Genomic DNA, 14,158 nt, shown 5'->3' with positions numbered 1-14,158 from the left:
CAGAGAGAACATCTGATCAATACTTCAGCCTGCAAAATTGAAGTACTCAGTAAAAACTTCTTGTTTTTTTTTAAGTATAAGCGTAAAGATAATAAAGTCATCATCATTACTTTTATATTTGAGATGTTACAATCATTGCTTTTAACATTATAAGAAAATCATGCTGCCTCTCATTACAGCTTGATGGTAATAGATGATGCTGATAAGTTTTCCTTTCCAACATAACCGCTGAGTAAAATTTACTAGAACATTATCAAACATTGAAAATGTACTTTTAAACATAAGTAGAATATTATTATTATTATTCCCTCTGTCATTTAGGCTTTCTCTCAGGATAAGCCAGAATAACCAAAGCAAGATTAGCAGAAAAATCTATCAGAAAGATTAGTCTGTAATCCTCTTCCTCAGTGTTTTAGAGAGATGCACAAATGTGTTTTCTGTGGGATGTAGGGTTTCCCAGTGGGGCTCCTTGCTATTTGATGTGCTCTTGTGATATCCGCAACAGTACATAGAGTGCTCTGAGACAGGTGGTGCTGTGCTGCCTTTTTCTGCATTCCATGTTCTTTAGTTTGGAACATAATGAACCTTAATTTTCCAGTCTATTTCAATGTTTTTTAACTAAATGTACATATCCTGTATCAAGAAAAGTCAAAAATTTAAAACATCTTCTCTCTTTATAACCACCAAATCTCGTCTTCTAAGACATACTTCAGGAGCAATATGATTTGAAAACCTTAGAATATTTTTCTGCATTTATTCTCCACTCCTTTATCAGGTCTACGATGACAATAAGTCTTTCCTATTGCAGCTTATGGTTTTTGCAGTGCATCTAATGTTCAATAATGTCATATTTGTCATGCCACACGTTATGCTTACCTTCAGGGAACTTGGTATATCTGCTTACTCTACAATTTATAGCCTCAGGGCCTACTCACAAATCCTATTGTCCTCTTTTGGACATTTTCTATCTTCTGTCTTTGCTGTACTATGAATTATGGTCCACAACACCTTGCTATATCATAACTTGGTTTAGAATTTGATCCCGGATAACTCACTGTTTCCCCTCTTCTTCAAACTGTTTATCTGTCCTACTTAATAGAGATAGTTTTTCCCACCCTTCTCTCCTAAATCCTCAACTGGTGTCAGCTTTGTCCTTCAGATCTCCTGACAGCCACCCCAGAGGAGTTTTTAACCCACTGTAACCAACTGTCTTCATCTAAAACACCTACAGAGAAACAGCATAAAGCCAAAGCAGACGGTATCTATTCACCTTAATTTTAGAGTGAGCTTTGTTTTTTTCAAGTTATACTGAATCCCTGAAGCACTTTTTTCCTAACATGGCATTTCATATTGATAATGACAATAATAATTACAAACTGATAAAGGACTACCTGGCTATGAATCTGAAAGTATTTCATAAACAGAGAAGATCAGCACAACAATTCTGAATGGCCAATCAGATTTAACATCCCTGTTTTGACATCCCAGCTTGCCTCAGAGGCACAGAATCTAAATCTCCAGACAAAAACAATTTTTATTGATGCCCAGATTCATGTAGATGCTATCAGGCAGAAATTGGAATACACTAAGTTTTCTATCCCTAAAAATTTTTTCTTTGAAGTATTTATCTTTCTTAAGTATAAAGTTTTTCCAAAAGCTTTATGCCTGAACGCCTAAGTCCCTGACTTCCCTTCTTTCCTTTCTCTAATTATGTTATTAGACACCTAGAAATTATTAAATTTTAAACATAGATATAATACCTGTTTTAACATTTAATATCTAATTGTGTATAAAAAATGAAATGTGTTGCAAAGTACATAAAATTTTCATCTTTCTACTGCAAATTTGTTCCTAACGTGAAGCAGCAGGTTCTCCACATCATCATTGTTTATAAGGGATAGGTGTCAACAGTGACATGCTAGTAGGAAGTCTGGCAACTCTCTTTATCAGTATTTGACTCTATGACATGAAATAACTATTAATATCTTCAGCAGCCATTATGATCTGAGTGCTTTTATGTGATAGTACAGAATGATCAGACTACGTCTACAGAGGCAAAGATTTACTTTTGTAACAATAGAGGATGTCATAATTTTTTGAAAAATTGAACAATTTTGAGCATTGCACTGGCGATAGATTTTTTCTCCTGTAAGTTGCGATTGAAAATGACTGCCAATATTTTGTCATTTGGCACAGAACTATGAGAATTTTTCAGTCTATTTTGTATTGACCAAATACTAGAAAATGCATCTTATCCATGAAGGACAACTATTATCTTGTTTGCAAGCGAAAGAACTTAATGATGACACATACTTTAGCTAGATATGTTATCTAGCTGTAGAAAAACATCTACCACCCTTCAAAGACAAAATAGTTTATTCATTTTGCTGTTAAATGAAAAGAACCAAATAAAGATTTATTAAATAACTACATTTTAGCTTTCTATTCTCATGCACTTTTCTTCTAGAGCTTGTTATCTGTGCAATCTGCTCATAATGTTTGTTTTCATTTGAAGGAGGATTATGAAAAACTGGAAGCATTATATTGACCACAAGTGACATCAGTTATGGCCTAAGCCCTCATGTAGTTAAACCCAAAACTTAGAAAAGTAAAGCACCATTTTTATTCCTTTGTTTCTGAAGAAAATAACTTGAACATTTGCATCATTGTACTCAGCAATTTGTTTTGCTGCTCTCACGATGCCACATGCCACTCTCATTTTTATTGCAAAATTCTCAGAAGTCGGCCTCAAGTGGAGGAACCTTTTCCTTGCACAATACTAATGAGTTGCTTTAGACTCGACTGGAGCAGACTAGTTCACATTCTCCATTAGCACTTTTAGTGCTGTGCAAGGCTTGGGGAAAGACTGCAGCACTTCAGCACAGGTTTTGGGCAGTATGTCATGCCCTACACACAACCATGCCTTCTGCAGTCCTGAGTGAGTTTTGGATGCTGTAGCACACATTGATAACTCGCTCCATGTGCCTCTGTTAAATGGCCAAAATCTGTGCCATATCTAGGAACACATGGCACATCTTAGGTCAGGTTTCTGTGTTTCACAAAACAAACTTAACTAGCTGCCATGTTTCCCAACCCAAACATGATTGCCCTGATTTTTTTTGTTACAGTTTTGAAGTACCTTCTTTTAGCATTTTACTTTATACCATCTATTTTAAGCTTAGAAATTCCTACTAGTAAGTGTGGATAGACCTACAGCTCATAAAATAACTTGAAATAAGAAACAAAAACTTCCATTCACACCCGAAAATAAGAAGAGAATAAAATGCAACCTGAAGTACTCTGTTTAGAATGAGAGCTTGTATGTCTTCAGTTCTGTTTTCTTAGTAACCACTTCATTTCAGAAAGAAATGTGCAGAGGAACATTTTTATCTATACAAATATATATATTTATTCAGTATTTATATGTATTAAATAAAAGATATCTTGTAGTTACCTTGTTTGCTGCAAGAACACCAGAGTGATTTATCCTGAACCATATACATTCATGGATACTGGAGGACAATCCTTCTCACAAGGTCTCATGTTCAGCCATGTACCTCTAGTGCCCTCCAATAACATTCCACCTAGAAATGTTTAAATGCCAATTCTTACAGATGAAAGAGATTATAACAACTCAGCTCCTAAATTAGTGAAATTTAGCCTGTTAAGTAAAATTTAAAAAAATAAGAGCTTGCCCAGAGAAAACATAAGCTGTGTATTCAGTTATTTCTTTCTTATATCCTTAAAATATCCACAAAATAAAGTCCCCCCACAAATGCATAAGTTCACATCAGTCATGTAAGAGTAACAAAAATCATGCCATTTCAAACATTTTCCCTATATTTAACTGTTATTTTCCAGCCTTTCTCTCACTGTATGAAGGACAGGCTCTTCACAACCTTTATTTTCTCGTGCCCATATATATCTCATCTCAATGACAAATTGAATGCTTTCTCTTCCACTATGTTCTTAGTGGCACAGACTAACAGTGTCTTACACAGACCTTACACCTTTGTCTCTAAAATTCTGGAAGGCTCCTTGCTACATTTTACTGTATCTGCTTTCTTCTTAGAATTTCTTCAGTAATTTTCTTTTTTTTATACCAAAGAACCTTGAAATTTTCACAGGGACCTGGTTGGCCCTTTATGAGAGAGAATGGAAAGAACCCTTCTGATCTGTGCTGGGTCAGGTTAACTTCGGATTCATTATTCCTTAGATAGGGAATTATAAGAAATGATGTGATCTTGACTAATTTGTTGTTTTCTGGACTATTTTTTTTTATGGAAGGCAACTATGAGACAATCCAAGTCCATCTTGCTACTCTGAATAGTGTCCCTCTGAAGTACAATACATGGTGAAAGTTGGCTTTGGCATTGGCTTCTTGACCAGTTTCCTTTAGGTAACTTTGATTTGTTACTAATTTCTACGGTGTCAATAATCCACCTAAGATAATTAAATAAGCAAAATTTTTATGTCCTGTATCAAAGTTACATTATGTAACAGTAAAATTACTAACGATTTGGGTAGTGAAAGGGTTCCTTTGGTGCAAAGCATTACTGGCATCACAGGCTCCTTGTGTAAATGAGGACGAATTTTAATTTTTTCCTTCTATTAGAATGAATTAATTTTTTTAATGACAGGGAAAATTACCCTGATTAAATTTATCACAGCCTTGTAACAAATGGAAATTTCTGCATCAGTCCAGAGTCAGTGATCATATTAAATGCTCATTGAAATGAAGAGCATTTTCCAAAATGGCATTTCAGTAGCTTTGATGTGTAATTGCACTAAAAAAGTCACATCTCTGATGACACGGTGGTTTCATGTTGCCTGTAATGAAAAACAATGAAGTTGAGTTGCATTCTAATGTTAACTGTGAATATTCCTGTTGTGAAATTATGATGTTACTATTAGCTTTTTCTTTCCATCCTATGATATTGGAACAAATCACCACCAAGTACAAAGAAATTTATAATAAATACATCAGATACCAAGTCCTTTCTTCTTAATATAACTTAATTTATGTTTTTTTTTTTTTTTTTTTTTTTTTTTTTTTTTTTTTTTTTTTTTTTTTTTTTTCCTTAGGGAGGAAAAGGACTGAGTAGAGTATTCCTAAACTAGAAGTAGTCTCTTAGGCAAACTAGAATAGACAATGAGACTGTGAGGCTTGTAATGGGAAAAAATATTATAAATGATACTGTAGTTTCTTTAAGTTATGCCATGCAGCCTTTTATTGAGTTTCTAGCAAGTTCAGAATTTTTAGCACTGTACCTTCTGCTGCAAATTTTGTTTTGCTGTAGGAGATCTACAGCAGCTGAACTTGGAAATGTAGTTTTAGAATAGATTTTCAGGAGCACTGAGTTCTTTAACAAGAGAAAGGATTTGAGACTGCAGACAGTAATGGCTGTAGATAAGACAGACTGGAAAGAAATTTTGCCTAGGTGCCTTCAAAGTTATTTGATCTGGAGGCAGTCATTCATTGGTCTATTTTAACTTCATGGGGAAAGGTCATGAAATCCTGAAAAATATTGCTGGAAAATGAGAGACTGCACACAGTAATCATGCGAAGATCACATGTCTTCTGGATTGAATGCAACACAAATTCTGGCACAGAACAAGTGATGTTGAAAGGCTTTTAAAGCAATCCTAAAGTAATTGGCATTGCAACCTAAGTTGCAGAAATGTTATTTATTTCTAAGGAAAGTGGAGATATATTTGAGGAAGAATGATTAGCCAAAAGTTGTTGCTGCATGATAAATGATGTAACTATATGATAATGTAAGTAAGATGTAACTACATGATAATGTAAGTAACATGGAGATTGCTTCAATGAAAAGTGTAATAAGCAGGACTGAACAGGGAGTAAAACTATTCCAGTTTTGTAATGGTTGTGATTTCCTTTGGATTTTAAGTTCCTGATAAAAAGTAGATGCTGGTTCCACCTCTCTTAATTTAGGGGGTTGCTATCTCTAATTTCGGCTTCTCTAAGCTCTAATTGCATATCATATATCACAAGAGATCACAAGCTGGATGAGCTGGCTGAATTTTAATGATGCAGTGGAAGAAATCCCCTTTGAGAGGGTTCCTGGTAATCCAGTGCCATAGCTCAGATGCCAACCTATGCAAATAATCGTAGCATCACTTGTCCCTAAATATTTATATGTATTTTCTTGGAAGAAAATTCTTTCTGCTTAAATCTTTCACACCTCTTTTCTCACATGGCCATAGCACCAGAATTTATATCAAGCCCTGGCCTATTACATTACCCAGTATATCAATCTGAAATGGGACACAAGGGAACTATGTAACCCCTGCAATACGACACACTTTGGAGCCATTATGTCAGCAAGTCATGATGTCTGTGGAAGGCCAATAAATTACTGACTGTCAAAAGAAACCAATGCTGGTCTTAATTTTTAAGGTACCTTGTCAACTTTGGCACACATTTATTACAGATCTAGAAATCAAAAACAACATCTCATAATATATTGGAGATTTGGCTGGTTTTCCATCTCAGAGATAACATAGTAAGAATCAGGGAATGAAAATAAATAATTTGTCAATTGCTAAATCCTTGAAACATGGTGAAATAAGTAGGTATCAGAAGCAAAACCTATTTTTTCTCATCTTGAACTAAAAAAAAAAATAACAAACAGACAGGATTTTACCAGTAGGGCAATACAAGAGACTGATTGTTCAGAGTAAAAATGAGAGCATATCTATACTAATTCCAAAAGATGAGATTTCATTTTAGAAATAAAACAAATATTTCAAGTATATCACATAAGTTTAGGGGCTTGAAGAAAGTGAAAAATAATAACCCTCTCATCAAATAAATTCTAAAAGCTCAAAGCTGATGCTGCTCTTCCCTTCTCACTTCTTTATGCTTTTGGAAAACCCAGTCTCATTGGCAGAGCTGTTGAGTGCTTCTAGCTTGAGCACCTCTTGAAGGATTTCTTGAAGCACCTTTCAAAAAGGTCCAAAGTGAGGATGTAAGAGAGCTGAAGTGCTCCCCTTTGCTTTCCCACCACTGTTCTGAATCATTAAGGTGGAAAAAAGCTAGGAAAAAACCCCTATCTTTAGCAGGGTGGAGATTATTGTCTCTTTTAAATCTGCACCGTTTCTTCTGAGTGCCTCATGTTTGATTTTCCTCACTTGGAAAGCATAAAGTTGTGTGTAGGTTGAGATACAGTCAAAAACACCTTTGTGTGGTTTGTGCTGCCAACATTCACATCACGACAGCCATTTCTGGAAGTATGAAACACATGGCTTGTAGTGCTTACAGTGAACCGCAGGGATTAGAAGAAATATTGCCAACAGTATACAAAGAAACAATGATACCACAACTTCCATGAAAAGAGCACCTGGAGGACAGCAGAGGAAAATATCCTTCCTAGTATTGCTGTAAATGAGAACCCAGCAGAGGAGGTAGATGTTCATGTGGGAAATGTTGTATATTATCAGTGAACTTCTTTCCTGAAAGCATTTTATTGTCAAGAGTTTTACAGATACCAGAAGCAATTCAAAATGGTTAGAAAACTCCTTAATGACTATATTGTTCACACACTGGGCAAAATTTGTGGTCACACTGAGACTTCTAGTGATATTATGGACATGTTCTTACACAGTGTTACAGCACACTTCTGTCATATTTTTGTCTTTTCTGACGATAAAAAATGCACAAGAGTAAAAAATCTGCAAGAAACTGGCTGAATTTGGTGGTTGTTCAAGAGTGTTTTCTGCAGTCCCGGTTGTTTCTGTCCCAGGCAATTCAGCTCTGTAAGCCTGTCTTCAAGCTCACTTTCATCATGATGGCAAATTTGTCATTGCTTTTCCCCAAGCTGCTCTTGCTTCTTGAGGGCTAAATCTGTGTACCATGATGTAAGAGGGAAAGATCTGTTTACTTGCCTGCTGCTTTCTCCTCTGGCAGCACAATTCCCTGCTTCCCTATTCTGTTACTCAGAAAGCTTTTGTCACTTTGATCAAAAATGAATCATAAGAAAAAAGGCACAGTAATATAAGAGAAACAATTTCTGTTTGAATAAGAAAGAGAATCTGCAGTTCTCAAAAATCTTCAGGACACCATAAGGTTAAAAGTGGAGGACAAAGCCTCCAGCTCTGGAACAGTGGTTTTATGTTGTCTTTAGAATAATTAGCTGCCTGTGGAAGAGGGCTGCTCTTTTTCACAGGAAATATATTACACTGAGACAATCCAAACAACATCACCACTGGTCAAGGAGAAGTCTGGTGAACATCATCAGTACCTGAGGACTTTCATTCACGAGCAATTACACAGAAAGAGAGGCACCCTTGGCTGAGATTAAAGGGATAAATAACGAACAAACTCAAAAAGGAACTACTTCTTTTGCTCTAATGTCTTTAAGCTATAGCTTAAAAGACTCTGCTTCAAAGAAACAGTCTTCTTCAGTGAGTCAACCTTTTCCAACCCAGGAAAACAAACAGCTAAATTCTTGTGGTGTTTTCTCTTCTGACACATGAAAATATTACTGCATTTAGAGTAGCAAATATAACACTAAAATAATTTTTTAAATGCTCATGATTATTTGAATTATGTAAACATGTTTGAAAATGTAAGAGTGAATCTATAGTGTTTGGACAACAGTAAATATATGCATGTAATTTTTTCCAAAATGAAATCATGTCTCAAGATATCTTAAGTAGGACATGGATATGTTAATTATAGACAAATATATAAATATGTATATAAAATATATATACTATTGGTAGCATCTAAAAGCATAAATACAGATATAAAAAAAAAATTTACACCATGGGAAACCATATGGGCTTTTTAAAGCCTTCCCTTCAGTGCTTTGATATGCATCATCATTCTCGTATTTTGAGTGCATGTTCTTTAGAGCACTGAATCCTCCCTTACAATTTATGTTAAATATTGGAGGAAGTGCAATAAATAACTAGAATATTTACAAATAACGTTATATTTATATGATCTTATCATTTTTCTGAGGTCTTACAGCCATCTAAGAGTTCAATAAACAAGACTGATCATGACATGGTAAGACAGAGACTATTTTGCCTCCAGACTTGGCTCTGAAACACAACCAAACTTGAACATTATCCTTACAGGGCATTTTTTGTATTCTGGGACAATGTGGTAGATTACAAAGAAGTTGATGGGTTCATGTAGGAAGTTATCAAGGTAGAACTGTCTCTCTATAAAAAATAATTATTGTAAACAGAGAAAGAGTGAAAATATATTGATCACTGATGATATTATGAACCACAGATGAAAAGATGAAATAAAATGTGCTTGTATGGAATAAGATATTTATGATAATTTTTATTTTCCCCCTGTAAAAACAAATCCTGCTACTGCAGTTTTCATTTGGCAATGAAGATAAATTCATATCAGATACATGTTTTAACAGTACTCAGTTTGGGGCATACAAAGGCTTTGGGCTCTCCTATATGGAGGAAAAAAGCTATTTCTGTTCCTAATTTCTAACCAGTGTTGTTATTCATTTTCTCTTTTTTCCTTCCTCCCTCACCAAACTCTACTCTGACCAGGCACAGCCCTTCAAAGACAAAAAGTACTGTATGGCATACTGGGCTGCTGTAATTCCCACAGAAACACCACTGAGTAAGAAAAACCTATTGGTGTAAAACCTGCTGCTCCTTAGGGATGACTTGGAGGGCATTTTGCCTTTAACAGCTTCATCTCTTGCTGGACTATAATTCACTTGCATTTTTGTGGACAACTTCTTCCATGTAAGACAATGACCTTATTGAATATTACCATTCTATAAGACTTTCTGTGTTGTGTGATCATAATTGATTGATACATGGGAGCAGAAGGACAACAGAGCCATTAGACTGAATATTTTGCTGTCTGCTTGGAGATAAAATGACTGGCAGCATGTTTGCAAATGATTTTTACACACCTTTGAAAAGACAGCAAGCCAAAGGGCAAATGACCTTAAAAAAAAACCAAAACAAAACAAAACAAAAAACCACAGAAAGGCATCTGAAATGAAAAATGCTGTTTAGCCAGGATTGGTCAGTTAGTCCAGCCCTTGTTTTTGTGAGTAGGAAGGTGCATGTACTAGGAACTGATTGTAAAATCAAGTCCTGCTGGCACTGAGCACTGGGAAAGTGTGCCCCATCTAAGCATTTTATTGGGGACACTGACAGGAATATGACAACCATAACTCAACACAGGAAGAACCAGGTGCTTTTGGCTGTGTACAGTAAGTTATCTGGATCACATAGTAAAGCACAAAGGAAGGCTGAAGACAATTTGAGCATAGCTTTGGTGTTACACTGGAGGCAATGGTATTTCAGTGAAGGAAGTCCATATGAGCAGGGCTGATATTGCTGTGCAAGTTGTGCAAGAGGAGTGGAAATGAAAGCTGCCTTGCCACAGCACAAAAAGGTCAGCCTGCATTGATTGAGTCAGTGTGTGGTCACATTGGGACCAGCTGGTTATGAGGGAATTTAACAGGCTTCGGCAAAATTTGGGAAAAGACAGATGTTTCAGAGCTGGCTGTGTTCCTGCAGCATGATTGTCATAGTGTAATTTCCCACTGGTGTGTTTCACATCCTCGGAAGCCCAATTAGCCAATGAAGCTTTGCTTGCAGCAGGCAGAACTAAGAATGCACCAGTTTTCCCCCAAGCAGCTACTTTCTTGTTTTATGCATGCAAGGAAAAATAAAAAGTTGTCTTTTTCAGTTAACTGAGCCATAGCACCAGAACTTCATACTAGCAAATCTTTAAAAAGAGGTTGTTCTGTATATTCCTGATGTCTCATATCTCCAGAGCACTCTAATGTTTTCCTTTCAAAATTACACACTCAGGATTTTTTGTCCCTTTTTCTGGGAAGCACACAGCGTTATACCTGACTCAATGTCCTTTTCTCCAAGCCATTTCCAAAACACACTTTTTCTTTTGCTTTATAGCTTTATGACCACTGTTTTCAGGGTCTTAATCCTCTCATCCAGATGAATCTGCTTGCTTCTGCTCCTAGACTCTCCTGTTCCTCTTATCTCAAGCAAAATCAGATATACTGCAGCCCAGTCCACATATAGAACATTTTTAAATTCTTCACAGAGTTCAGGGAAGACACTAGAGGCACTCTGCCCTTTGCAAACTGGGTCTGGATATTCTACCTCTTTTGCATGGATGAAAATGTGTTGAACATTGCATCAATCAATGAACAAATGTGACAGTAGAAGGTTTATATTCTTCCTCTTCTTGTCAGAGAAACAGTCTTCTAGTTTTTTCCTTCCTTTCTCCAAGTTATGTACACAAATTTTTGCTAGTGGTGCACTGAAGGATGTTGACTATTTTTATTGGTATCAGTTACCTTATATTGAGTTCAACCACCAGCATCTCTTGTCTGTGGAAGCTTGTACATTGCCAAAGGTACTATGAAGGTACTTCTCATGAAACCCTCAAAGAATGTTGTCCATGAACACAGAATCCATGCAGGAAATTATTTTATTACACTTATGCCATGGTAACAAGACGTAAAGACCAGCATTTGAAGATGGATTATGAACACACAATCAATCAAGACTATCTACTGCCACTCCAGATGACTTGAAAATGCAAATGAATAGTGCTAACTTCTTCATCTTCAGAATCCAAAGACCTTGAGGGAAAACAGTTCTTGGTCTTGGCAGCAAACCTAGAGCAGGCCTCTACAGTGAAACAAAAGAAACACACACAAAAAGTGCACATGTAAAAATGACTGTTAGAGGAGAGAGTTCCTAACTCTTCATAAAATTCATGTAACTAGATATGAAGGTATTAAATTCTTTTTGATCTATCTCCATCTGTTGAGGTTCAAGGCTTAGCAAAACTCCAAACTGAAAGTTCGTGATATAATAACTTCCAGAACTTGTTCTGTTATAATAAATGGAGAGTTAGAGAAACCCAAATGAAAAAGAGGGCTTCACTCTAACATGAAATATTATATTGGTACCACATGTGAACTGTTATAATCTTGGACTTCCCCAAAGAAGCATGAGTATAGCCAAATACATCCTTCCATGTAGGTTAATAGTTTCAGGATAGAAAACAGGTACGTTTGCAACACAGAAAAAATTCCATGACTTAGAGACTTTGCACAGGTCTTGTCCTAGTGTATGGATCTCCAGGATTTATAGACATTACAGAATCTTGAATAATTTTCTTTCACCTACTTGACAGCAAACAGGTTGCATTTAACAAATTTATATCTCCAGGAGAGACATTTAATCTTCATACAAAGACATGAAACAATTAAAATTTCACCATTTCCCTTAAGATTCCCTATAATGATTAATCATCTTCATTGCTGAAGAAGTATCATGCCAGAAGTGTCTGGCATTACTTTCTGTCCATATGTTCTTACTATGACCCTACCATATTAAATATCTTCTTAATGCATAATTTATTACTGGGAAGGCACTTGCAAGCTGTAATCAAGCCACTTCTCAAGCCCCTCTTTTTGGGCTGAACAGATTGGGCTCTCAAACTCTTCACTGCAAGGCAATTCCTCTAGCCTTTAAATCATTTATGCTTCTTTCATCTGAGATTTCCTAGCTACCTTTTTACTATGCAGACATTTAAACTATACACAGTTTCGCAATATTAATGTCAGCCTTGGCATAGCTAAAAATAAATCCATTTCTCATACACCTATTGCTAATTTAAGTATCAAGTGACTGCCAGCTCTTTTTAGTGCTGCATCACATGAGTGCTCATGTGGAGTTGTTTTTTTATTAAGGGTATGTACCAGGTCCTTAATTCCTTTGAAGCCTGCTCTTGGTTTCTAATACTAAAACATACTTATTTTCATATTTACTAAAATACTAATTTAGTTCACTTATCCTGCTAATCTATTAATTTTTGTTGGGTTTTTCCCCTCCCATGGTTTTACTTGCCTATTTATTACGGATAAAAATTTTTGTTGTTAATGGACAAAAGCATTCTATGATGCTTCAAGTAGAAGCAGAAAATACTACTGCAAGAAAAACAGAAATATTAAAGAAAAAACTCCATCAGGTTACTTGCAAATGCATTTGCACTTCCAGGTCCTGATTGGCTATGCTGCCTTTTTCTTAAGTTTCTGGCTTTTTATTTTTCTTATCATTATTTTTAAACACCTTTTTAGAGACCATAGTTTTCCTTAGTATAGATATGAATTTTCTTTTTTCATCAAGATCTTTAGCTTTGATTATTCATTCACAGCAAATTGATTGCTCACAAGCATTATTGATTCCATGACTTTTTTCTCCTTCTACATGCATTTTTCAGATACTGATTTCCCACACTATCCAAACTGTTGCCTTGACTTCAGAGTTGATCTAAGTAGTCTTCTAAATGTGACTTTCCTCCATTTTGAAAATTTAAGTCTTAAATTAGACCCATTTTTATGTGTTTTTTAGAAGCAATATTGTAGGGAAACTAGAATATTGTAGTAATCTAAGTAATAACTTCTATTTCCAGCAAAATTCTTACTTTGATGTATTAGTCACAATTTTAATGAGGTCGGGGAGACAGCAGCAGACTGACTAGAACTTGCCTGCCCTTCCCTAAAAAGCTATGCCTTTATGTATCTTTACAGAAGAAATTCTACCAATAATACAGAAAACTTCAAGTACATAAAGGCCACAAAAATGCCTGGTAAGGCCTGGGATATAAATGTGCACAATAGAGAAACACAAAAGAATGCTCAAGGTAAAGCATAAAATGAACAACTAGACCATGCTGCTTGGATAGGTTTATTTTTATCTGACAAGAAGCTTGTTCTACTTAAATAAGCAGACCAAACAAACCCTTTTGTACCCTGGTAACCTACATATAGCTTGAACACAGTCAAAAACAAGCAGAGGCAGAAACAAAATAAATCACTCCTCTTAACACAGCCTACATAATGCTCTAATTTCTCTCCTTTCCTTTTCTCTCTTTTTTTTTTTTTTTTTTTTTTTTTTTTTTTTTTTTTTTTTTTTTTAAATCCATATGTCTCTTCCCTTAAGCAACAAAGGAATAAAACTACTTTCTCACCCACAGCTCACCGTCCTGCTGGTGTGTGGGATGGGTGTACCCTCTGCAGGCTGTGGAATATGGCAGAGTAATTACCTTGTACCTCTGGGACACCTTACAGCTCAGAATCCATTTCTGGGGTGGAAT

At 35.7% G+C, this 14,158-nt stretch overlaps 1 long non-coding RNA gene across 1 annotated transcript in view; it reads right to left on the bottom strand.

Annotated features, from left to right (window-relative positions):
- Positions 1-5,015: 5,015 nt before the first annotated feature.
- The window catches only part of LOC136360101 (uncharacterized), a 241,449-nt gene continuing 232,306 nt past the window's right edge, over positions 5,016-14,158 (bottom strand). Inside the window, exon 2 of the long non-coding RNA XR_010743417.1 lies at positions 5,016-5,080. This is a non-coding gene — a long non-coding RNA (uncharacterized lncRNA). The remainder of the gene's footprint in view (positions 5,081-14,158) is intronic.

This window comes from Sylvia atricapilla, chromosome 4 (genome assembly GCF_009819655.1).
Source record: "Sylvia atricapilla isolate bSylAtr1 chromosome 4, bSylAtr1.pri, whole genome shotgun sequence".
NCBI lineage: Eukaryota > Metazoa > Chordata > Aves > Passeriformes > Sylviidae > Sylvia > Sylvia atricapilla.
This window is presented reverse-complemented; position numbering and strand designations above follow the sequence as displayed.